Source organism: Labeo rohita, chromosome 11 (genome assembly GCF_022985175.1).
Source record: "Labeo rohita strain BAU-BD-2019 chromosome 11, IGBB_LRoh.1.0, whole genome shotgun sequence".
In the NCBI taxonomy this organism is placed as follows: Eukaryota; Metazoa; Chordata; class Actinopteri; order Cypriniformes; family Cyprinidae; genus Labeo; species Labeo rohita.
In genome coordinates this window covers 21,491,528-21,516,289 of record NC_066879.1, presented here as the reverse complement: position 1 = coordinate 21,516,289, position 24,762 = coordinate 21,491,528, and the positions used below count along the sequence as shown (strand labels likewise).

At 32.6% G+C, this 24,762-nt stretch overlaps 1 protein-coding gene across 21 annotated transcripts in view; it reads left to right on the top strand.

Annotated features, from left to right (window-relative positions):
* Positions 1 to 24,762, top strand: part of cacna1ab (calcium channel, voltage-dependent, P/Q type, alpha 1A subunit, b) — a 155,473-nt gene that overhangs the window by 5,046 nt on the left and 125,665 nt on the right. The gene's annotated exons all lie outside the window — the stretch shown is intronic.

Below are 24,762 nucleotides of genomic sequence, written 5' to 3'. Positions count from 1 at the left end.
CTACTTTTTGAAATGTCTGAAATGTACTAGAGAAAAATCCATCATAAAGCACCAATCACATTTCGACATGTTTAGTCATTTGATGACATTTAAGTTTAATGTAATTTTGCACAAGAACTTTAATGTCAATGCTAGTCCTATGAATTGAAATTATTAACAGCATAACCTTCATATGAAATGTCAACACAGATCCACATTTTGATGGAAGCGATTGTGAAATACACCCACTTCATTCATTTTTTTTGTAATGTGGTTGAAAGATACAAAAATCTGGATTCTGAATCTATCCCTCAGAGACCGAGTTTGTTTCCATGCCTCCTCTACAGCCTTCAGGGAGCAGACTGTCACTCAAAATATTCATCTCCTATCATATCTCTGAGAATAAAGGGCAGGTCATGTAGGTGTGTGTGTGGAGAGGATGTGTATGGTAGAGACACACTGATGGACACAGTGATGACCCCTGCTTCATTTGGACACTGTGTGTGCGGTTGTGTCTGACAGCAGTTAGTGAATGTGAAAACCTTGAGCTCTGGTGAAACAGACATTGCTTAAAATCTGGAATGGAAATAGAACAAATTCAGACCAAGATGGAAACATAATAAGGCAAAACTAACAGTTGTGGTGATGGCGTGTTTGCCAAAGATGTTTTTGTTGTAGTGACGTAAAAAGCCTGTTTATATTCTCGTGTTGTGATTAGTGGGTACATGCTCCTCACGAACTTGTCAGCTTCAGTCAAATCCACTGCTGACTTTAGCTTATAATTGGAGGCCGTCAAGATGATGTGTGTATTTCTGTGCAGCTAGCAGCACCAAACAGAATAGCAAAAATCATGCATTCCATCCTTCCATAGTTTCAACAAACAGGTATAGTTTTTACATCATTTTTACATTAGATATAATTTAAATATGTTTAGATTTATATATACGATACAAAAATGATATCAATATTCATTGCTTTGTATTTACTTTATATTATACTTTATATTATTTCATAGTTTTAGATAACATATCAATTGCATAAAAACAATCAATTTATATGTGATTTACAGATTGTCTAAATACATAAACATAATTTTATATTAAAAATACAAAACAGTATCAGAAACTACAAAAAAATGTTTATATTTATTGCTTCATATTTACTTTATATTATACTTTAAATTATTTTTAATAGTTTCAGATAACATGTAAAAAGTGCATAAAATAATCAATTTATATATGATTTACAGATTCTTAAAATATAAACAATTTATAAATATATTTAAAATATAAAATGTTTTTTATGTAATTAATATTTTTCTCTAAAACTATAAAAAATATTTTTATATTTATTGCTTTATATTTACTTTATATTTTGTACTGTACTTTATATTATTTCATAGTTTTAGATACTTATATCAACTGCATAAAAATAATTATTTTATATATGATTTACAGATTGTCTTAATGCAAAACATACAAAGCATCTTTTAGGTCATTCATACCTTATCTAAGACTACAAAAAATTATTGCTTTATATTTACTTTATACTTTGTATTATACTTTATATTATTTTGAATAGTTTTATATAACATGTAAATTGCATTAAATAATTAATTCATATATGATTTACAGATTATTAAAATATAAACATAGTTATATATTACAAATTATATAAAACATTTTTTGCAATTTACACCTTATCTAAAACTATTACAAATTATATTTATTGCTTTATATTTACGTTATATTTTGTGTTATATTTTTTCATAGTTTTAGATAACATGTAAATTGCATAAAATAAAACATTTATATATGATTTACAGATTTTTAATGTAATTTACACCTTATCTAAAACTATTAAAAAATATAATTGTATTTATGTTTTTTATATATATTTTTTTTTTTTATATTTTGTATTGCACTACTACTTCATATTATTTCAGTTTTAGATAACATGTAAATAACATGTAATATGTAACATGCATAACAATAATCAATTTATATATGATTTACAGATTGTAAAACATCGGACAGATTGTCAGATAACAGAATTTTATATTAGAAATATAGCATTTGTATGTAATTTACACCTTATCAAATCAGTTTGTCAAAATATAAACAATTTTATAGTATTTTTTATTTTTTTTGTAATTTACACCTTATCTAAAAAAAATGGTTAAAGATTATATAAACTGCTTTATATTTACTTTATAATTTGTATTATACTTTATATTATTTCATAGTTTTAGATAACATGTAAATTGCATAAAAATAATGTTTAAAAAATAATAAAATTTATATATCACTTACAGCTTGACAAAATGTAAACATAATTTTATATTAAAAATATAAAACATTTTTATGTAATTTACTCCTTATCTAAAACTACAAAAAATATATTTATATTCATAAATATATAAAAACTGACGTAATGGCTTATTTATAGTTGTTTTCTGGAATAGAAAGAAACAGTTGTACCTAAATATAGTTCACAGTAGAGAGGGCATGTTCCACCTTGACTTTGTTAGCACAAATACTTGTATCCTCGACTTCAGGTCTCTGGTGTGTAGAAGAATATGCCTGTGTTTTTGTGTGTTTGCGTCACGGTGGGACCAAGTAACCGTGAACGTAGAGTGGTGGTGGAATCCAGTCACGATTTCTGTTGCGCTTTAGGGGTGTGGAGGCTTCCACTCTCATAGCTCACCCACTCAATCTGGCAGCCGTAGCAGCGGGGAGACGTGAGATAACAGGTTACTGACAGAAAATGCACTCTCACCTTATTTCGCTCACTCTCTTCTCTCTTTCTCTTTCCCTTTCTTGTCTCTGGTCTGGGAGTGATCAGCTGTAACTAAATATGAGCCCAGGGAGTCTATCATACAGTAGAGAGGCAGATAAATGCACAAACAAACAAACACACACACACACACAAACACACACACACTCACAGTATAAGACGCACAACTAAACACTCATTCAAGCTATTCAGCAAACAAGATGTTGCAGTTTATACATACAATGGGATCCAGAAGTCTGAGACCATATTGAAAACCTTCAAGTAATCTTTAATGTTAGTCTATTTATGATAGTAATCATGTGAACTCAGGTGTTCGATAATTTTGCGCCCATTGAAGCATAAGATGCTTTTTGCATTTTTCTCAAATCATCCAAATGAATTTAAATTAATCTGAAAATATACATTAATAATGGATTTATATTTTTGTATTTAAGCTATAAATTAAAAAAAAAATTTAAAAGTCTTATTATACTTTATATTTACTATATATATAATATATATAATTGTAATATTTTTGTATTATTATAATTTTATTTTCATTTTATTTTAAATTATTTTTATAATAAATAACTCTCTCTCTCTCTCTCTTTCTCTCTCTATATATATATATAATTTAATTGTTTGTAAAAATATATATATATATAATTTAATTATGTTTGTAAAAATATATAAAAATATGATTAAATATGTATATTTATTAAATCATGCAAATTAATTTAAATTAATCAATTTCCATTTAAATGAATGATTTAAAATGTATGTAAAAATATATATTAAAATTATGATTTAATAAGTGTTTTTATGTTTTTGTATTTAAGAATTATTTTAAATATATTAAAATTCTTATTATACTTAATGTATAATATATAATTTTTGTTTTTAGTATTATTATTAGTACTCTTATTAGTATTATTTTATATATATAATTTTTGTATTATTATTTTTGTATTATGTTTTTTTTAATTAATGTAATTTAATTTAATTTTATTATTATTTAAATTAATGTAATTTAATTATTGTTAATTATAACTATAAAAAAACTAATTCTATTTTTTGCTATATATTTACTTTACATTTTGTATTACACTTTATATTATTTCATAGTTTTTGATAACGTAAATTGCATAAAAATAATCAATTTATATATGGTTTTACAGATTGTCAAAATATAAACATAATTTTATATTAAAAATATAAAACATTTTTAAATTTACATCTTATCTAAAACTATAAAAATATATATTTATATTTATTGCTTTATAATTACTTTATATTTGTATTATATTTTATAAAAAAATATATATAAAACTCTGATGATTTATGATGAAATTTATAATATTATACAATTATGATTAATAATTATTTTGATTTTTTTTGTATTTAAGAACTATGTTAAATATTTAAAATTCTTATTATACTTTATATATCTCTATATTATACTTTATATATTTATGTCATATTTATATACCTATATTATTATTATTATTATTATTTTATTCCCAAAGCCTTAAACTCTCTCATACTGGCCACATCTTTGTTGTTTAGCTATAAAATTAAAAGCATTTTCATTAGTGGTCTTAGATTCTCCCAATACATATACAAAACCACACATTTGAGAGTAGACTTTCTTTTTCTCTTTCATACTCTCTCCTGCCACTGCCTTGTGCTCGGTGTTTTCCATAAACACGGGGTACGTCTCTCACACACTCTCAATTAGAGCAGTGCTATATTAAAACAGCCTCTTAAATAGACAAAAAAAAAAAGCTGTGTATCGCATCTCTTTTTCATCCCTTTAACTGTGTCCCACATCCCTCCCTCTTATCTCTGCTGTATAAATTACTTCAAATCTTATTTCAGTCTACATCCTATTTAGGTTTAGAATGAGAGGCTGTAAATTCAAATTTTCATATGCTTGAAGTATTATACATACAGACTGTACATACAAACTCACATAATCACTCACAGTCTTATTCAGAGACACTTGGCAGCAAGTGCGGCCGGATCAGCGGGCAGTGTGACAAGGGGGCAGTTTTCAAGTGGACGCTTCCACAGTTTCCGCTGGCAGGAGAGACCCAAGCCACATAAATGGGGTAGCCGTGCTATTTTTAGCAGCCATAAAAAATGGCTTTTTAGTATTACCAAGGCTGCAGTGAACTAAAGCGTTGATTTAAGGCAGAGAGACTGGGATGATTTGTGGAATGTGACGTTACAGGTGCGAGGGTGCGTGATGGGTCAATGTCATCTCGAATGATCTTGGCAGCTGGCAGGTGCAGTTCTTTTCCCAGTGAATGAGAGAGTGCCAAAAGACGCAAATGTACAGACTGATTAGATTCTGCAAATAGTTTTCATGTTGATTTATACCAACTGCAAGGGCAGAAATTTCCAAGTGAGTGGACCATGGTGAAATGTTATGAATTTTATAAAGCAAAATTCAGCATCATTACTCCAGTCTTCAGTGTCACATGATCCTTCAGAAATCATTTAAATATGCTGATTTGCTGATTTAAAAAAAAAACTTTTTTGATTAATAGAGATTAATTTAACATTTATTAGAAATATTTATTTGTAATATTATAAATAACGTTATTGTAACTTTTGATTAGTTTCTTTTAAAAAAACATTTTTGTCAAAATTTTAAAATAATTAAAAAATATGAAACAATTTTATGTAATTTACGACTTATCTAAAACTATTTGTATATTTACTGCTTTAAAGTTACTTTATATTTTGTATTATATTATTTCATAGTTTTAAATAAAATGTAAATTGCATAAAAATAACTGAAATTGTAAAATATGATTTTATTTTGTTTTGTACTTTAACATATTTTAATGTCATTTATTCTAGTGATACAAAGCTGAATTTTCAGCATCATTACTCCAGTGTTAAATGTCACATGATCCTTCAGAAATCATTCCAACATGCTGATTTGCTGCAAATTTTTTAAAATTACTTTTTTGATTAATAGAAAAAAAACATCATTTAGAAATGCATATTTGTAATATTATACATATCGTTATTGTCACTTTGGATTAATTTAATGTGTTCTTGCTGAATAAAAGTATTAATTTCCTAAAAAAAAAAAAAAAGTCAGATTGACGAAAATATAAACATAATTTTACTTGATTTTTTTTTCTTTTTTTCATTATTATTGATTATTTATTGATTATTTTGATATTGTCACTTTGGATTAATTTAACGTGTCTCCCTAAAAAAATAATTATTAAAATAAATTTTACTTACCCCAAACTTTTGAATAGTATTGTTTCTTGTGTTTGATGTGTAACAAGCTGACATGGTGAGACTCTTTAAAATGTCTGAATGCCATTGCATTCAATAATAAAGTATCAAACTAAGTGGCATCTGCTTATTCCAAGATGATTTATACCAGATACATAGATGCACTTTCCTTAAAAGGATAGTTCACTTAAAAATGAAAATTACCACATGATTTACTAACCCTCAAAACATCCTAGGTGTATATGACTTTATTCTTTCTGACGAATACAATCGGAGTTAAATTGAAACATATCCTGGCTGTTCCTAGCTTTATAATGGCAGTGAATGGGTGTTGAAATATTGAAGCAAAATAAAATGCATCCATCCATCATAAAAAGTACTCCACATGGCTTCAGGGGGTTAATAAAGGCCTTCTGAAGTGAATCAATGTGCTTGTGTAAGAAAAATATCCATATTTAAAACTTTTTGAACATGTGTTAATGAGAAAGTGGCATTTCAGCAGATGATGTGGGGCATAGTGATGAACGCGGAAGTGCAGAGGAGAGAGCAAAACAACACTATGGGCACAAAGTAGAAGTACAAAATGAGGATTTATAAAGAAAAATGTTGGAGGATTTCGATATAAGCCACTTAAACACCACTCTCTCCTGAATGTGTGTACAACAGTTAGTGGAAGCTAGAGATTGCAGTTTTTTAAAGTTTCAAATATGGATATTTTTCTTACACAAACGCATTCACTTCAGAAGGCCTTTATTAATCCCCCCGGAGCCACGTAGAGTCATTTTTATAATGGATGTATGCAGTTTATTTTGTTTCTCAACACCCATTCACTGCCATTATAAAGCTTGGAAGACCTAGGATATTTTTTAATGTAACTCTGATTGTATTCGTCTAAAAGAAGAAAGTCATATACACCTGGGATGGCTTGAGGGTGAGTAAATCATAGGGAAATTTTCATTTTTGGGTGAACTATCCCTTTAAAATAAGAAGTTTTAATGTTTAGCACTTCAGTAGCAGTTGAATTTCAAGGTTTGGAAACGACAAAGTTAAATAGAGAAGGTTACTGTGACATTTATAGTCCAGATTTACAGTGGGATATCAGTGATGAGATGAAACATTTGTTGTGCTTTGTTCAGGGGAAAAGCACTTTTGTGCTTGGGTGGGCAAAATCTGGGTGGTAGTGAAGAGCCTTATATGTCACAAAAAGTGTTTTCAAAGCTTTTTAAATCACAGAGGCAGCATAAACCTGTGCATGAATCACAGCTGTGGGAAACAATGTATTGTATCACATGCTCAACAGTTGATTGTTGTTGATTTTCATGCACAGCTGACAGAAAAGACAATATGCAGAGCAAGATTTATGACAGGCTGTAGTGGCGTGTTTTCCGATAGTAATCAGATATTATTTTATTCGCTTAATTCACAACTCAAACAATGATGCAGTATTTTCAAGACAGGCCACTGAAAGCAGAACAAATGTCTGTACAAGGATAGTAAATCAGCTACAACATATAATAAACATACTAAATAATGTCTTAATGAAAATCTGAAGATGCGGATGGTTTCTAGAAGAGTTAGGGAATAAAAAATATCTTTATCTTCATATAAAAACAAGACCAGGTAGACATTATATATTTGGTCAATGATGATTTTCGTTGGTTATTTTCAATTTCCCTTTTCGCTTGCAGTCTGATTTAGCCTTCGTCTTGTCCTCCATCCCTCGTTTCATTTTTCCTTTGGTCCCCCTTTCTCTTATCTTCTTTTTTTATCTTGAATCAATCTGGCTGATTGCCATGCATTGGAGGCCTATTCCAGACAGAGGCGTCCCTTAGGACCTAGTTTCTCTAATGTGTATGTGCGTGTGTGTATATTGATTGCTTTCTGCCGTGGTTGGGAAATCGTAATTCCTAACGTGTTTTAAACCCTGTTGTTATTGAACTTTCGAATACACCTCAGCAGTTTCTATGCAACTCTAACTCCGCATTAGATTCATTACTCTACGTAATTACTTGGCCGGATTCGAATAGCGTGCAAATGCATTACGTCAATTTAGGAGTCTGTGTCGTAAACCAGCGCACTGTCTGGTTTTTGAGCATAATTTATTATACCTGGGATTCCTGTCAAACCACAGTGTTCTCAGAGCCTGAGACTGCACCTCCTGCATCTCAATTATGCATTTGTGCCATACTGTCTTTCTTCAAGAGATCTCAGAGGTGAGTTTGTGATGTGCATGTCTGTAAGAGAGAAAGCTGGTTTGACAGTCTGATGCTAGGGATGATTTGAATGTTCATTCAGTTTGTTTAAAAAGTTTGTGGCTACATAAATAGTTCATGCTAAAAAAATAAAATTTGCTGAACATTTACTCACCTTGAATCAGGCCGTCCAAAATGTAGATGAGGTTGCTGCTTCATCGGAACTGATTTGGAGGCATCTTGCACACCAATGGATCCTCTGCGGTGAATAGATGTTGTCAGAATGAGAGTCCAAACAGCTGTTTAAAACATCACAATATCCACAAGTAATCCACATGACTCCAGTCTATCAAATAACCATTTTGTGTCATCCATCATTAAGACATTTCTATCATGACAACTCTCTGAAGATTTTAGCATGGTAATCGTTATGACAATGTTATTGTATTTGGTCTTGGTGGAATAGATCTGCTATGCTGCTATTATTGCTGCTGCTCCAAGGCAAGTAGAGGAACTTGCTACTGCCAATACATATGCAGATACGGGGTTGTGAGTATTTAAGACATGCTGCTGCTGCACGAGTAGCATATGTAGCAGATCTATACAGGTGGAACTGTGGAGGTGGAGGGTTTCAGAGGAACTCTGAAAGCATGCTGTGAAATGCTTTAGTGAATGCTAACCAGCCATTTAAATGTAAAGCAGAAAGCTCACTGGCTGCGTATGCAACATGAACCAATAAGCTTGTGCCAAGTAGATTAACGCTGTGAATATCAAGTTTCATGACAGGACAAGTCCTCTATCCATAATGTTGCTTTTTACCAGTAAAAGTTGTCTCATCTGAATCAGGAGAAAAGTACAGATCAGGTATAGTTTACAAGCTAAATGTTGGTACATTTTGATGTGAGATTTTAGATAACAGAAAATTGGATTTGTTTTTCTACTGGAGAAAGCGTTATGGATTGGTGATGGTTTAACATTAAAAAGCCTTAAGGGATCATCTGATGCCTATTTTCCACAAGTTGGTATGATTCTTTAGGGTCTTGATGAAAAGTCTATAACATGCTTTGATTAAAATGTCTTAATGATAGTGTAAAAAAACACCCTTTTTACCTTGCCAAAATCAGCTCTGCAAAAATCATCCTGTTCTGGTTGAGGTTGCTTTAAATGTTAATGAGCTCTGCTCGCCCCGCCCCTCTCTTCTCTCTGTGGAGTGACAAGCCTGTTTACTTTTATCCGCTAAACTTGCTAACTAGCACATTATTAGGCTATCGCAAAGATTCATAAAAAACCCTTATACTCTCTTCTGCTGTAAGTGAAGGTGGATCACGAATGATTTGCGCAAATTCCGTTCACAAACAAATGTAATCCACTGCATCTTCAGTGGCTCAGATGTCGGGAGTAAATGACAACATTATGTTCATTATTACATCCAGCAACACAACACCTCAATCGCTCAATCTGAGATATTCTTGTCTAACTTACATCCCTACTCCGGCATCGAAACAATGGAGGTCGGACTGTTATAGCTGATCTGAGGTAAGACGCTCATGTCAATCAACTATTGTGGGAGCGGCCTCTGAGAATGGCTCGATTTGAAAAAGGGGATATTATTTTTACAGATTAATTAAAAATCACTGCATGGATTTTTATCATTATAGGGTAGATTTGTACATACACTGCCAACACACATTAATGTTCAAACAACGTGAATGTAAACGTGAATTTTGCATCCGATGACACCTTTAATGATGAATTTATTAAAAACACAGTTTTTTGCTCCACAAGACATTAATTGTTGGACTGAAGTTGTTTGGATTATTGTGATGTTTTTAATCAGCTTTTTGGAATCTAATTCTGACGGCACCCATTCACTGGATCCATTGGTGAACAGTCATGCAATGCTAAATTTCTTCCAATTTTTTTAAGTGAGTTTGTGTAAACTATTCCTTTAAAACAAACTGATCTGACAATTTCATAATCAGAGATTCCGTTTAAAAGTATCTTGCTCTTTTCTTCTTCTGCAGAAAACAAAAGATATTTTATTAGAGGTCCAAAGTTGTTTTCAACCCCACTGAATTTCTTTGAATAAACAAAAAACATTTTTAAAAGAATGGTTCAACCAAAAATGAAAATTGCCATCATGGTGTTCTAAATCTGTATGACCTTATTTCTTCTGCAGAATGCAAAAGAAGATATTTTGCAGAAAATTGGTAACTAAATTTTGACAAGAGACAAAAAAACAAAAAAACACTTGACGTTTCTCAAAAAATCTTCTGTTATGATCCACAGAAGAAAAAAAGCCATATAGGTTCTAAGGTGAATAATTGAGCCTGATCTCATGGCGAAAATGTGGGAACGTTTTTTACAAGACGCAAAATACATATCGCCACGTTTCATGACACGTGAGTGGCGCTAAAAGAGTGTGCGTTTTTTTTCCCCCGGAACAGATGAACATACATATGGTACGTTTTATATGACATTGGTTTTGTGTCTGACTTGAAATGTCTCTGTGATGTTTTAGAACCTACCTGATAGTATGAACATAAGCAAATGTGATGTATCCCTTTAAGAAACATTCTGGTGAAGTTCATCTTTTGTAGTTGAAAAAGCACTCAATTGTGAAAACCTATGTTCGTGTGTCTTTCGGTGTATCTTCTGTTATTCATGTCTGTAGGGCAGAACTCACCTTATTTTATCTCTCTGTCCTCTGTCATTTCTCTGAGCCATTTAGATGCTAATGCAGCCAGCGAGCACATTCCATCTGCTGTCAGCCCAAAGGTCAATGCAGGGCCAGCTAAAATCCGCTCTGGAGGGGGCTGGACAGTCTGACCCTTATTCACACCCATTCAGACTCCCTTTTCCCTCTGACTAAATCACGGATAACAAATATGACACAATACACACATGATTATGTTTTACGGGGTGTATAAAACAGCCTGCTGAAGGTAAATATGAGTGTTATTTACAGCGCATGCAGAAGTTTATTTTCACATGAAACAAATACTCAGTATGCTTTTATTTGAAATGCTTTCACACCACGATGCTTATTTTCAGTTGTCAAATAAACTGTGGGTGGCCGTTGTAATATATTTATGTTAGCAAACAGGCTAAACTACAGTATATGTGTAGTAGATGTTCAAGACAGAAAAATCTAGCTATTATACAGCCAATTTCACTGTAAAAAGTGTTCATTAAGCAAGCCAGACAGTTTAAATCAGGAAAAGAGGTGCTGAGAGACTAACATGCTCATAGCAATCTTCTCAATGGATATGATGTCATAAATCATTTCTTCATGACAATTCTTAACTTCCTCTGTTATTAAGAGATTGGTCTATTACTTTCCATCACCTTAGTTCATATTTTGTCACGATTTGTGTCGATCCTTAGACATTCACATGTGTAAATTCACGCCGTACATGCTTAACCTAATTTCAAAACTAGAATTAATTTAAAGATATTTTTTGATATATTACTATACTATAAGATGTATTTATTTAATAGATATTTTTGCATCACACAAAGTAGAAGTTGTCATGATTTTATGTAACATTAAAGTTGCTGCCCTCTCCTGGACAAAATATTCAACTGCACTGTAATTTCTGAGCAGGTGAACAGGATTTATTTATTTTTTAATTATTTATTTATTTTAAATCTTCTAAAAGGATATGTGTGTATATGGATATATATTTTTATATACAATTGTTTTTTTGTTGTTATTTGTCATGTTCGCCTGAATCATTTTGACATCATTAAATTTACAGATTATTTGACAGATTAGACTGACATTAAAGAATTAAGCACTTTTTTAAATTAAATTGATAATAAGTAACAGTAAAGACATTTACATTGTTACCAAATGTTTTAAATAAATTCAGTTCATTTGAACTTTCTATTCATTAAAGAATCAGGAAAAAATGTTTTTACACACAGAAAAATCACAAAAATATAATTTTAACATTGATAATAATAATAACAATAATTGTATTAATATATATTATTTTATTATTTTTCATATATATATATATATATATATATATATATATGTATATATATAGTTTTCTATATGTAATGATTTCTATGTTAATTTTTTTTAACATTTTTGCTAAAAAAAGAATGATTTTAAAAAAAAAAAAAAAAAAAAAAAAAAAAAAAAATATATATATATATATATATATATATATATATATATAGTTTTGTAATTTTTTTTTTTAATCTTTAAGTAATTTTTGCTACAAATTAACGCAGGCTTGGTTTGCATGAGACATCTTTTAAAAACGTAACAAATCTTACTGAATTCACAGTTTTGGAAGGCTGTATATAATTTGATATGTATATTATATTATATTAAAATAATTGTATTCAAAAAACATACCTGCCATGCGCTGTACATTAGGTGGAGCTGTTCAACCTAGTTATATTTTTCGCCCGCTCTTTCAATGCCAGACGCGTGGCGGCAGTGCAGGACAGCACTGTTAGATTTCTGCAGCCCCACCTACTGTTTTGTCACCCTGTAATCACCCACAGCTGAGGGGGAATCTCCCATCTTGATACACATACTCACGCACTTGCTCCTCTCCGTCTCTCGCCCACTCTCTTGCTCTAAGCCTCGACACATAACATTGTGATGATCATTACAGCAGTAGTGTTAGAAACTCATGTTGACAGGCTCTGTCTATCAGTTTGATTGAATGGATTTAATCAGTATGATTGCCATATGCTGTGCCTGAATTCTCTATAATCTCTGTACAGTTGAAAGCAGTAAAGGGTTGAGAGAACCTGATCCACCAGTAGAGGACTTCACTAAAATCGTACATCACACTTATTTACATTTGTAGAACACCAAAAGGAGACATTTAGCATGATGTCTGAGCTACTGTTTTCCACTGAATGTCAGTGAGTGATGACTATGTGCTTATCCATAAGAAGAGCATCATAAATGTAGGTCTTACTTCTTTGGTAGTTCATAAATATATTCCAAGTCCTATTAAAGGAATAGTTCACCCAAAAATTTAAATTCTCTCATTAATTACTCTCATGTCGTTCCAAACCCGTAATACCTTCGTTTTTCTTTGGAACACAAATTAAGATATTTCTGAGGAAATCCGAGAGCTTTCTGACCCTGCACAGACACCAAGGGTTCTACCACTGTCAAGGCCCAGAAGGGTAGTAAGGACACAAATTGTCCATGCGACATCAGTGGTTAAACCGTAATTTTATGAAGCTATGAGAATACTTTTTGTGCACAAAGTAAACCAAAATGACGACTTCATTCAGTAATTTCTTCTCTCTTGGGACAGTCCACTGCCATTATTGAGAGTACCATGATGCATGCGTGTGAGGCTGCTGTTCACAAGCAGAGGAATGCACACACACATCATGCATGCTGTCCCAGGAGAGAAGAAATCCTTGAATAAAGTCGTTATTTTGGTTTTCTTTGTGCACAAAAAGATTTCATCAAAAATATTTCAGTTTGTGTTCTGAAAATGAACGGAGGGTTTGGTAAGACATGAGGGTGAGTAATTACTGACTGAATTTTTTTTATTTTTGGGTAAACTATCCCTTTAAACCATATCATAACTTTGACATAAAATGCAAGATGATATTTACAGAAAACCTTGCATAACAGCTGTGGTCACCATTTACCAGTGTTATTTTAGTGTCATTGATGTACTACTATAGCTTTTGTTAATATTTTAAATTAGATTTTTTTAAATTATATTTTGTATTTATATTTATATGTTCATATATTAATTTAAGTTAGTCTTAGTTGTTTTGTTAAATATGTCTTTATAGGATTTATTACGTACTTTAGCATATACAAAAATTTCATCTAATATTTATGTAACTAAAGTAAACATTTATTTTTATTTCAAAAGAATTTTCTTCATGGTTTTAGTTTTAGTTTAGTTTAGGGCCAACATTGGGCCTCATTGACTTTCATTGCATGTCTATGAAATATACAAATATACACAGTTAAAATCAGAATATTAGCCCCCTTGGTAAATACTAAAATAAATCTGAATTGTTTATCATTCTGATATTTCATTTAAAAGATCACAAAAATCTAACCTTTTATTGAAGTAAAACAATTGAAACTTGGTGAAAAAATCTAATTACGAAATAAAACTTTTTTCTTGAATACTTAGTGGTCTTAGTTATTGGCCCCATTTTATTAAATACGTTTTGCAACCTACATTTCCCAAAATAACAGCTTTGAGTTTTCCCTTATAATGCCTGATGAGGATAGAGATCACCTGGCAATAGATCAGAGACTATTATCTTCAAACATAATCTCTCCAGATCCTTTAAATTCCCAGGTCTGTCTTCTCTTCAGTTCACCCCACTCATTTTCTATAAGGTTCAGGACAGTGAACTGGGAACATGGCAGAACATGGCAGTTTTGTGCTCCGTAACCATTTTTGTGTTTGTTTTGGATCATTATCCTCATAGAGCATCCTTCCATTACCCATCATAAGATTTCTAGCAGAAGCAGTCAGGTTTGATAATATCCATGATGCCATGTGACTGAACAAGATGTCCAGGACCTCCGGCAGAAAAATAGGCCCACGACATTAAAGACCTGGCAGTATATTTAACTGTGGATATGGGGTACGTTTTATCCCTGTTTGCACCAAACCCATCTGGTGGGTTTGCTGCCAGAAAGCTCTTTTTTTAGTTTCATCTGCTCATAGAAACCAGCCCCGTTTGAAGTTCCAATCGTGTCTGACAACAAATATGCTGGAGATTTTTTTTTAAACCATCCCAAACAAATTGGTGATCTGTTTGATATATATATATTTTTTTGAGGATTTCTGACCCCAAGTCTCAACTAATTGCTACAGTTCTTTAGCTGTGATCCTCCTTGATGTGCATTAAGGTATAAAAACACATCCGCTTCCAAGCAGATTCGTAATGTCTCCAGTTGATTAGAACGTCTTAATTATTGCCCTGATGGTGGAGATAGGAAAATTCTTATGAATACTTCATAACAAGATTTTCCCCGCTTTCAAATGTTTTACAAAAGAATGTAAGATTTTTGTGAATTTTTTTGAATGAAAGATCAAAAGAATAAACAATGCAGATTTATTCTCACAGCCTTCTTTGCTCATATTTATCAAGGGGGTTAATAATTCTGACCTAATTCTGTTTATATGTATATATTTATATCTTTATTTGTGTTCCACAAAAGAGGTCATATGGGTTTGGAAGAACATGATTTTGTGTGATGATGACACAATTTTAATTTTTGTGTGAACTACCCCTTTAAGGCATCTTCTATGTCTATATCATCTCTCTTTTTTTAAATAATATAGATTTCTGAATCATAACCGTCATTTGGTTATTTTTACCTTTTTATTCCTGTTTAGTTCTGGACCATTACCTCATCATCTGAATTAAGTAATCAGAAACTGCAGCCCTCAGGTTTGCGTTTGATGAAAAGCAGCAGTGTTTATATACAGTACAGTATTCCCAGCAGCCCCCATGTCACCGGTGTTCTGTTCTGACTAACGTCACCGTTAAGTGCTCCGGCCTGTCTGAGTAGCCATGCGTCCCATCGCTCACATGTCTTCTCAGGGTCACTCTCCCTGATTGGCTGGCTGCCAGGTTGAGCTCGGCTCTTTTCTCAATGAAACGCTCAGAGAGTGTGATTTACGCTGTCCTAACGCCACCAGTGGAAATGAGATGCAGCAGAGTGCGGATGGCAAACGCACACAAAAAAAAAAGAGGATGTCAAAGCAATAGTAACAAAGCAAATGTTAAAGGGATTGTTCACCCAAAAATAAAAAAAACTGTCATAATTTGCTCCATCATGTCTTACAAAGCTGTATAATTCACATAGAATAGGTGAACCAATAGTAGTGCAATGTACTATGAAAGCCATAAAACCTGATTTATGTGTGTGTGTGTGGCAAAGAGATTTAACTAGATGTTTCATCATAAGTCTCAGTCTTTTCCTGCAAAAGACTGACTTAAGTTCATATTTAAAGGGATAGTTCACCTAAAAATTCATTGATTACTCACCCTCATGTCATTACAAACCCATAAGACCTTCCGGGGTGCTTAAAATACTTGAATTTGACTTTTTGAAATTTAAGGCCTGAAAATAGCTATATTCCTGAAAAGGTACTTGAAAAGTGCTTGAATTATTGAAAGACAGTGTATCTATGAAATTAGTGTTGAATTTTTTCAATAAGCACATATCTTTTCAGGCAAAATCCACACAATTTAAAAAAAAAAACATAATACTTTTTTATGCCTATTTTAGTTAATGTCATAAAACTATCGAGCGAAACCAGTAGTACTACTGACAGTGTCATGTAAACATGGCTGAAGATGCAAAAAGAGGAACAGATGAACCAAATCAGTTGAGTGAGTCATTTAAGCTGGAGCCTCTCCGACTGATTCAAACTTGTGACTTCTTTTCATTTCAATCGATTGACTAGCTAAAATCAGTTCAAATTAAAAGAGCCGTTCATTTTCAAATTTCGACATCTCTTGTAATAATTTTAAACACCACTTAAAAACCATTGCGTGGTAAAATGGTTCACTGTTATGAATCGGATCGCTCATTGCGAATCATTTGATTCAGATTGGACCTTTAAATAGTGTATCGCAAATCATTTGATTTAGATAAGAACTTCAGGGCGGGTTCACGGATCATTTGACTTACAGTAGATCAGAACTTTGCATATCATGAATCAATTGATTTAGTTCGGAACATCAAGTCGCGTATCGTGAATCATTTGACTTAAATTGTAATTTGCATATCGTGAATCATTTGATTTCGATCGGGATTTCAGAACGTGTTCTTGAATCATTCCATGAATTGAATGATTTGAAATGATAGTTCGCCAATCATTATTCATATCGGGACTTCGGAGCGTGAATCGCAAATCATTTGTTTCAGATTGGAGATTTAAGTATCACGAATCAGTTGATTTAGGTCGGAACCTCAAGTCACATATTGCTAGTCATTTGATTCAGATCGGGACTTCAGAGTGGATTCTTGAATCATTCCTTGAATTGAATGAGTCGTGATTCGTGCTCCGAGTCCTAATCTGAAATGATGGTTCGTGACTTTGGAGCGAGTGAACTATGCCTTTAAAGTTTATATCCTGTTTGGTACGTTAATTCATTTTGAATTCAGGAAGACTTATAATAAATTTAGTAATTAGGTAGCGAATTATGTCCATTTTGACTGTATTTTAAGTTAAGCTCTCAGATTCATTTAGACTGGAAAGACACTGATGTATTGCACACATATACACACAAAAAATACTTCCTTTTCTTTCTCCTTTCCCCTCCCTTTCATTTCCATCTTTCTCTAACTCTGATCTTCTGACTCCTCCCCCCCTCTCTCGCCAAGTGTTTTCACTTTAATTGAAAGGCCCTCAGTGATGAATCAGGGCTGATTTGCCATTTGCAGGAGCAGGAAAAACGAACGCTCAGCACACTGGCTAGATGCATGGATGGATGGAAAGAAGGAAGGATGGAGGGAAGGGGGATGGAGAAATGGAGGGAGGGATCGATGGGCTGACGTGGTCGCAGCGCTCTCGGCCAGACTCATTCACCATCTCTCCTGCTTACTCATAACTTCCCATCCACCTCTGATCACACCTCCTGCTTTTAAAATCATTTCCTGCCTGTAATATGCTCTTTTCATTTTCTAGCTCTCTTTTAGTCTGCAGTGCCATCTATTCTTTTGAAGCACGCGAATCGTCAGCATTTACGTCATTTATCTCGATTATGATACATTTATTCTGGTTAAAAGTCTACTAGTCTATAATAAAAGAATAGCTATATTTTGCTTGGAAAAAAATACAAAAACACAGCTAATTTTAAATATATAAATATCAAAAGAAAAATGCTTTTTGGCTCCAGCAGTGCCTGGTTAACTAGCCATATCTTGACCTCCTAGTTTTTGCTTAATTCTTCACCCTTCTGTCAAAGGTTTGTCACAATCAGATTAAGGATAAAAGAGAGTGACAGATTGAACGACTCTGCGTCCATGTTCACACCTGTTATTTTTCTCACCTCATGTTATAGAAACCTGTTTGTTTTTTTTCTTCTATGAAACACAAATATATATATAATATATATATATATATATATATATATACACACACACACACATGTATAAAATATATATATATATATATATATATACTACCAGGCAAAAGATTTTTAAAGTTTTTTAAAGAAGTCTCTTCTGCTCACCAAGCCTGATTTTTTTTTTTAATCCAAAGTACAGCAAATACAGTAAAATTTCTAAATATTTTTACTATTTAAAATAACTGTTTTCTATTTGAATATATTTTAAAATGTAATGTATTCCTGTGATCAAAGCTAAATATTCAGCATCATTACTCCAGTCTTCAGTGACACGTGATCCTTCAGAAATCATTCTAATAATTCTGTGTAAGAATTTTTATTTTTATTTTTATTTTTTTAGAAAATAGAATTTATAGATTTAAAAAATATATATATATAAATAATTATTTTTATTTAGCAAGGATGCTTTACATTTAATTAAAATTGATGATACATGCGTTTAAAATGTAGCAAAATATTTCTATTTCAGATTTCAGATTCATTTATCAAAGAAACCTAAAACAAATTCTACTCAGCTGTTTTCAACATAATAATAACAATAATAATAAATGTTTTTGAGCAGCAAATCAGCATATTAGAATGATTTCCGAAGGATCACGTGACACTGAAGACTGAGTAATAATGCTAAAAATTCAGCTTTGAAATCACAGGAATAAATTACATTTAAAAAAATATTCAAATAGAAATCAGTTATTTTAAATAGTACAAATATTGCAAAATTGTACTGTTTTTGCTGTACTTTGAATCAAATGAATACAGGCTTAGTGAGCAGAAGAGACTTATTTAAAAAAACAAAACAAAAACATTAAATAGGACAGGACAGTTTTGGCTGAGATACAACTATTTGAAAATTTGGAATCTGAGGGTGCAAAAAAATCTAAATATTGAGAAAATCGGCTTTAAAGTTGTCCAAATTAAGTTCTTAGCAATGGATATTACTAATCAAAAATTAAATTTAGATATATCTACAGTAGGAAATTTACAAAATGTCTTCATGGAACATGATCTTTACTTAATATCCTAAATATAAAAAAAAATCAATAATTTTGACCCACACATTGTAGCATTGGCTATTGCTACAAATATACCTGTGCTACTTATGACTGGTTTTCTGGTCCAGGGTCACATATATGTGTGTGGGTGTATTTGTTTTTTTTTTTTTACTTTGTTATTTTCTGGGCTTGCTGAAGAAAGTACAGTCACAAAAAAGCCCCTAGCTACTTTCTAAATTCATATTATAGATCTTATTGTGAACAATTCATCATTGCATATGTGTGATATAAGTGAATAATCTCCCTGGTCACTGCTGAGTCTGTCCTAGCAACTCTGCGATCATTTCAAACATTCTGGATGTTGTCAGAGGGTCAGAAGGGCCTTTATCTCAGCAGGGAGTTGAGTCATGGGCTGACATGGCTGCACCGATTCCCTGTGGTTCTTGACTATGCAAATTTAGCTTAAATGCGTGTGTATTTATATTGTAGTTGTTTTTGTGTACATACAGTGTGTGCAAACACTCAGCGTGCGTGCGTATGCGTGCGCAAGTGTGTAAGTGCTGATCCTTCTCAGTAGACTGCTTACTCCACAACAGTCTTAGGCCATTAGCTGAGGCCAGCAGTGCAGTCTCACCCCTCCATTCACTTTCTCCACCTCTCGCTCTCTCCCTCCATCCCCACTCATCAATCAGTTCATCAATTAATACACACTCAGTCCCTCTGCAAACACACAGAACAGCCAAAAAAGACCAATCTCCTAATTACTGTGGCTCTTCTCCCATCCTCTCCCATTCCTCTCTCTGTCACTTTTCATCCCTTCCCCCTTTCCTATCATCCCCTGCCCCCCTCCCAACTCATAAACTCTCTCTCTGTCTGAAGACTTTATCCATTTAACCTCATTGGTCTGAGAACTGAAACGGATACAGATAAAGATATTTTATATATAACGTAATATGTTAGATGTGTATTTCATTAAGGAATATCAGGGTCTGAAAGGCAGAGAAAATCAATAGGGTTAAGGTTTTATGTAAGTTTAAGTTAATGAAAGATAATAAAGAATTGACACACAAAGCGACACGTGCAAGAACTAAAATTAAAGGGATAGTTCACCCCAAAATGAAAATTCTGTCATAAATTACTCGATCTTTTGGAAGATCTTTGCTCATGTTTGTAACACAAATTAAGATATTTCTTAATCAATATTTAAGATCCAAGAGCTTTCTGACCCACACAACTGACATGTTCAAGACCCAGAAAGGTAGTAAGGACATTGTTAAAATAGTCCTTTGGACATCAGTGGTTCAACAGTAATTTTATGAAGCTACGAAAATACTTTCGTGCTTTGTGCACAAAAATAGTGACTTCATTCAACAATTCTTTAGTGACAAATTTTATTGTCCCTTTAAGCATGCAAATCATATGTAATGTTACATTATTTTTTTATTTTGTTCATCTATGTACAAGATAATTTCTGATATTTATATAACACATATAGAGCAGAACCTCCCTACTGAAGTAGCAATGCATTACCTAATGAAATATTAACTAACAGAACAAAGGCCAGCATGCATCAGTGCATAGATAAAATTCTGAGTGAAGCATTGTCAGGTTGGTGATGTGTTTGTTACATCTTTTGTTCTTTGGTTTGATTAAATTAAAGAAAGAAAAATAAGTGATATAGACGAGCGAATTGAGAAGTGAACACTAGTGAAGAAGATAAAAACAACAAAAGTGAGGGTCTCCCAAGACTCACTTGGTTTGGAAATTCAAGGAGCTGTATTAGGAAAACATATCCACTTGCTCATACTTACACTTGGAGATGCTGCAGAGAGTTAAACAGATCAAAGTTTAATAATGAGAGCTGGGCTAATATGCATGGCTGCTATGAATTATTTAGGTTTATGAATCATTGAGTATTGAATCATTTTCTGGACAGAACTCAACACTTGCTCAGCCTTAAAACTCAGATTACCGGACACAGGTATATGCAGTAGATATATGAACATATACACAGTTTAAACTGTACAGTTTAAGTCAAAAGTTTACATACACCTTGCAGAATCTGCAAAATGTTAATGATCTGCAAATAATCTGCAAAATGTTTGACCTGAATAATATACATATAGACGTTTACATATAGTCCACATGGGAAAATAATAGTTGAATTTATAAAAATGACTTTTTTTTTGTTTTGTTTAGTTGTTCATGAGTTCCTTGTTTGTCCTGAACAGTTAAACTACCTGCTGTGCTTCAGAAAAATTATTTGGTTTTTCAGTATTCTTGTGCATTTGAACCCTTTCCAAAAATTGACTGTATGATTTTGAGATCCAAAAAACTTTTTGAATTTTAAGATCAGGGTAAATGCAACTTATTTTGTCTTCTGGAAGCATGTAAACAAGTATCTTCTGTAGCTTCTGAATGGCAGTACTAAATGAAAAAAAAAAGATATTTAGGCAAAATAAGAAAAATGTACACATCTTCATTCTGTTCAAAAGTTTTCACCCCCGGCTCTTAATGCATCGCGTTTCCTTCTGAAGCATCAGTGAGCATTTGAACCTTCTGTAATAGTTGCATATGAGTCCCTTAGTTGTCCTCAGTGTGAAAACATGGATCTCAAAATCATACAGTGAAGATATATATATTAGAAATATAGCCAAAAAACATTGATACTTGGTTTGACATTTTATTTTCTAATGCAATGGATTTTTGCAGGTGTCCTAAGTGTCTAAAATCATATTTGGGCTACTGTATTTGCCTCAAACCTAGATCGTCTTGTCAGTGCATCAGAGCGAAGTTTGAGTAAGACTATTTCTCCAAGACTTCATAAGAGCAACTTGTTCCCGGGATTATAACGACAGCATCTATTGCCACGAGTGTAGTCTTGTCACATCTGATTCCTTTGATTGACAACTCCAAGCTGGGGCATTTGTTCTTGCTGTGGGTGAGCGAGGCGCTTTCTAATGTGCTGCAGTCACAGAGCAGTTGAGTAAGTGAGTTCTCGAGCATATTCTAACCTCTTGAGACAGCCTGTACAGGGGCTGCACACACCTCCTGCTGCCATAGACCAAGATAAGCTGAGGATGAATCTATTGCTCTCGCTAGCCCGGTTTAAATATAGTAGCCCTCCCCTCCATCTCCGCATACGTGCTCTTTATTGCTGAGAGACTCATGGGTTCTTGGCAGGTGGTGATTTTCTGTGCATTCTCATGTGCTCTACATGCTGCTTGACTTATTTCAGTCAATGCCATAGGTATCTTCCGTAGGTAAGTCTTATAAATGACAGTGTCATCATGACTAGTGGCTCAACATATCATTCTGACTGTTTTGATCCATTTATCTTTTAATTTCTTGGTGTTTCTTTTCACACTCTAAAAATGTTTCTTTGAAGTTGCAAATAAAACTGATAATTTCAGTACATTTTACAGATTGTTACAATTTCACGTTTACTTAATTGTTACTTGATGTTTCTTTAGTGAAATTTCCTGGAAATTTTGTAACACTTTATTTTACAATATCCTTGTTACACGTTACATGTGCACTACCAGTCAAAAGTTTTTGAACTGTACGATTTTTAATGATTTTTTTTTAAAGTCTCTTCTGCTTACCAAGCCTGCATTTATTTGATCCAGAGTACGGCAAAAACAGTAAAATTCTGAAATATTTTTACTATTTAGAATAACTGTTTCCTATTTGAACATATTTTAAAATGTAATTCATACCTTGGATTTCAAAGCTGAATTTTCAGCATCACTACTCCAGTCACTTAATCCTTCAAAAATCTTTCTAATATTCTGAGTTGCTGCTCAAAAAACATGTATTACTATTATTATTATTATTATTATTATTATTATGTTGAAAACAACTGAGTAGAATTTTTTCAGGTTTCTTTGAATAGAAAGTTTAGAAGAACAGCATTTATCTGAAACAGAAATCTTTATCATCACTTTTGAAACCCAAAGAAAAAAATATACTGACTCCAAGCTTTTGAATGGTACTGTATATTGCATAATGTTACAAAGGCTTTTTATTTCATATAAATGCTGATCCTTGGATCTTTCTATTCATCAAATAATCAAATAAAAATTACTCAGCTGTTTTAAAAATTGATAACAATAATAGTAATAACAAAAAATGTTTCTTGAACAGCAAATCAGCATATTAGAATGATTTCTGAAGGATCATGTGACACTGGAGCCTGGAGTAATGATGCTGAAAATTTAGCATTGATAACAGAAATTAATTACATTTTAAAATTGATTCCAATAGAAAGCAGTTATTTTAAATAGTAAAAATATTTCACAATATTACTGCTTTTGCTGTATTTTGGATCAAATAAATGCAGGCTTGGTGAGCAGAAGAGACTTCTTTAAAAAAAACATTAAAAATCTGTTCAAAAAATTTGACCGGTAAAAAAAAAAAAAAAAATCGCCCAAAAATGAACATTTGCTGAAAAGGTACTCACTCTTAAGCCATCCGAAATGTAGATGAATTTGATTCGTCAGATTTGGAGAAATTTAGCATTACATCACTTGCTCTGCAGTAAATGGGTGCCGTCAGAATGAGAGTCCAAATAGCTGATAAAAGCCTCACAATAATCCAAATGACTACAGTCCATCAGTAAAAGTCATGTGAAAAGCTGCCTTCTTGTAATAGATCCATCATTACGGCTTTTTCCCTTTAAACTGTTGCTTCTGGCCAAAATATGAGTCCGTAATCCATAAAATGCTTCCTTTAGTTAAAAAGTCCATTCTATGTTGTCCTTTCACATCAGAATCCACAGACATTTGTTTAGAACTGCTTTGGACTGTTTTGACTTGTAAACGGTGTGTGAATATTCCGCTCCTGATGTAGTGTCTCTTTTGCTGGAGAAAGCAATATTATGAACAGAGGAGTCACATTTTGTCAGAAAGGATTGCTTTAAGGTTAAAAATTTTATTGCAAATATGTAGCTTTTTCTCTCATAAGACATTGATGGATGGGACTCATGTACTTGTGGATTATTTATCAGCATTTTTATTTGGACTCTCATTCTGACGGCACCCATTCACTTCAGAGGATCCATTGATGAGCAAGTTATGTAATGCTAAATGTCTTCAAATCAGTTCTGATGAACAAACAAACTCATTTACATTTTGAATCGCCTGAAGGGGAGTTAATTTTTTTTAGCAAATTATCATTTTTAGTGAACTATTCCCATAGGTACATGTAGTTAATTAATATTACACACAATCTACTCTACTCACAGTAGAGTGTCGACTTTCCTATTGGATCTGATGCTCACTGCTTGCTTGTAGTGGATGTAAGGGTTATTATGCTTCATGCTATGCGCAGTCAAAACACCATCTGGTAACCCTGAATATTCCTGAAGGGCCAGAGCTTAGAGAACAGGTGGTTAGAGAGTTATATGCATTCCCATTCTAAACAAATGCACACATATTTACATTCCCATC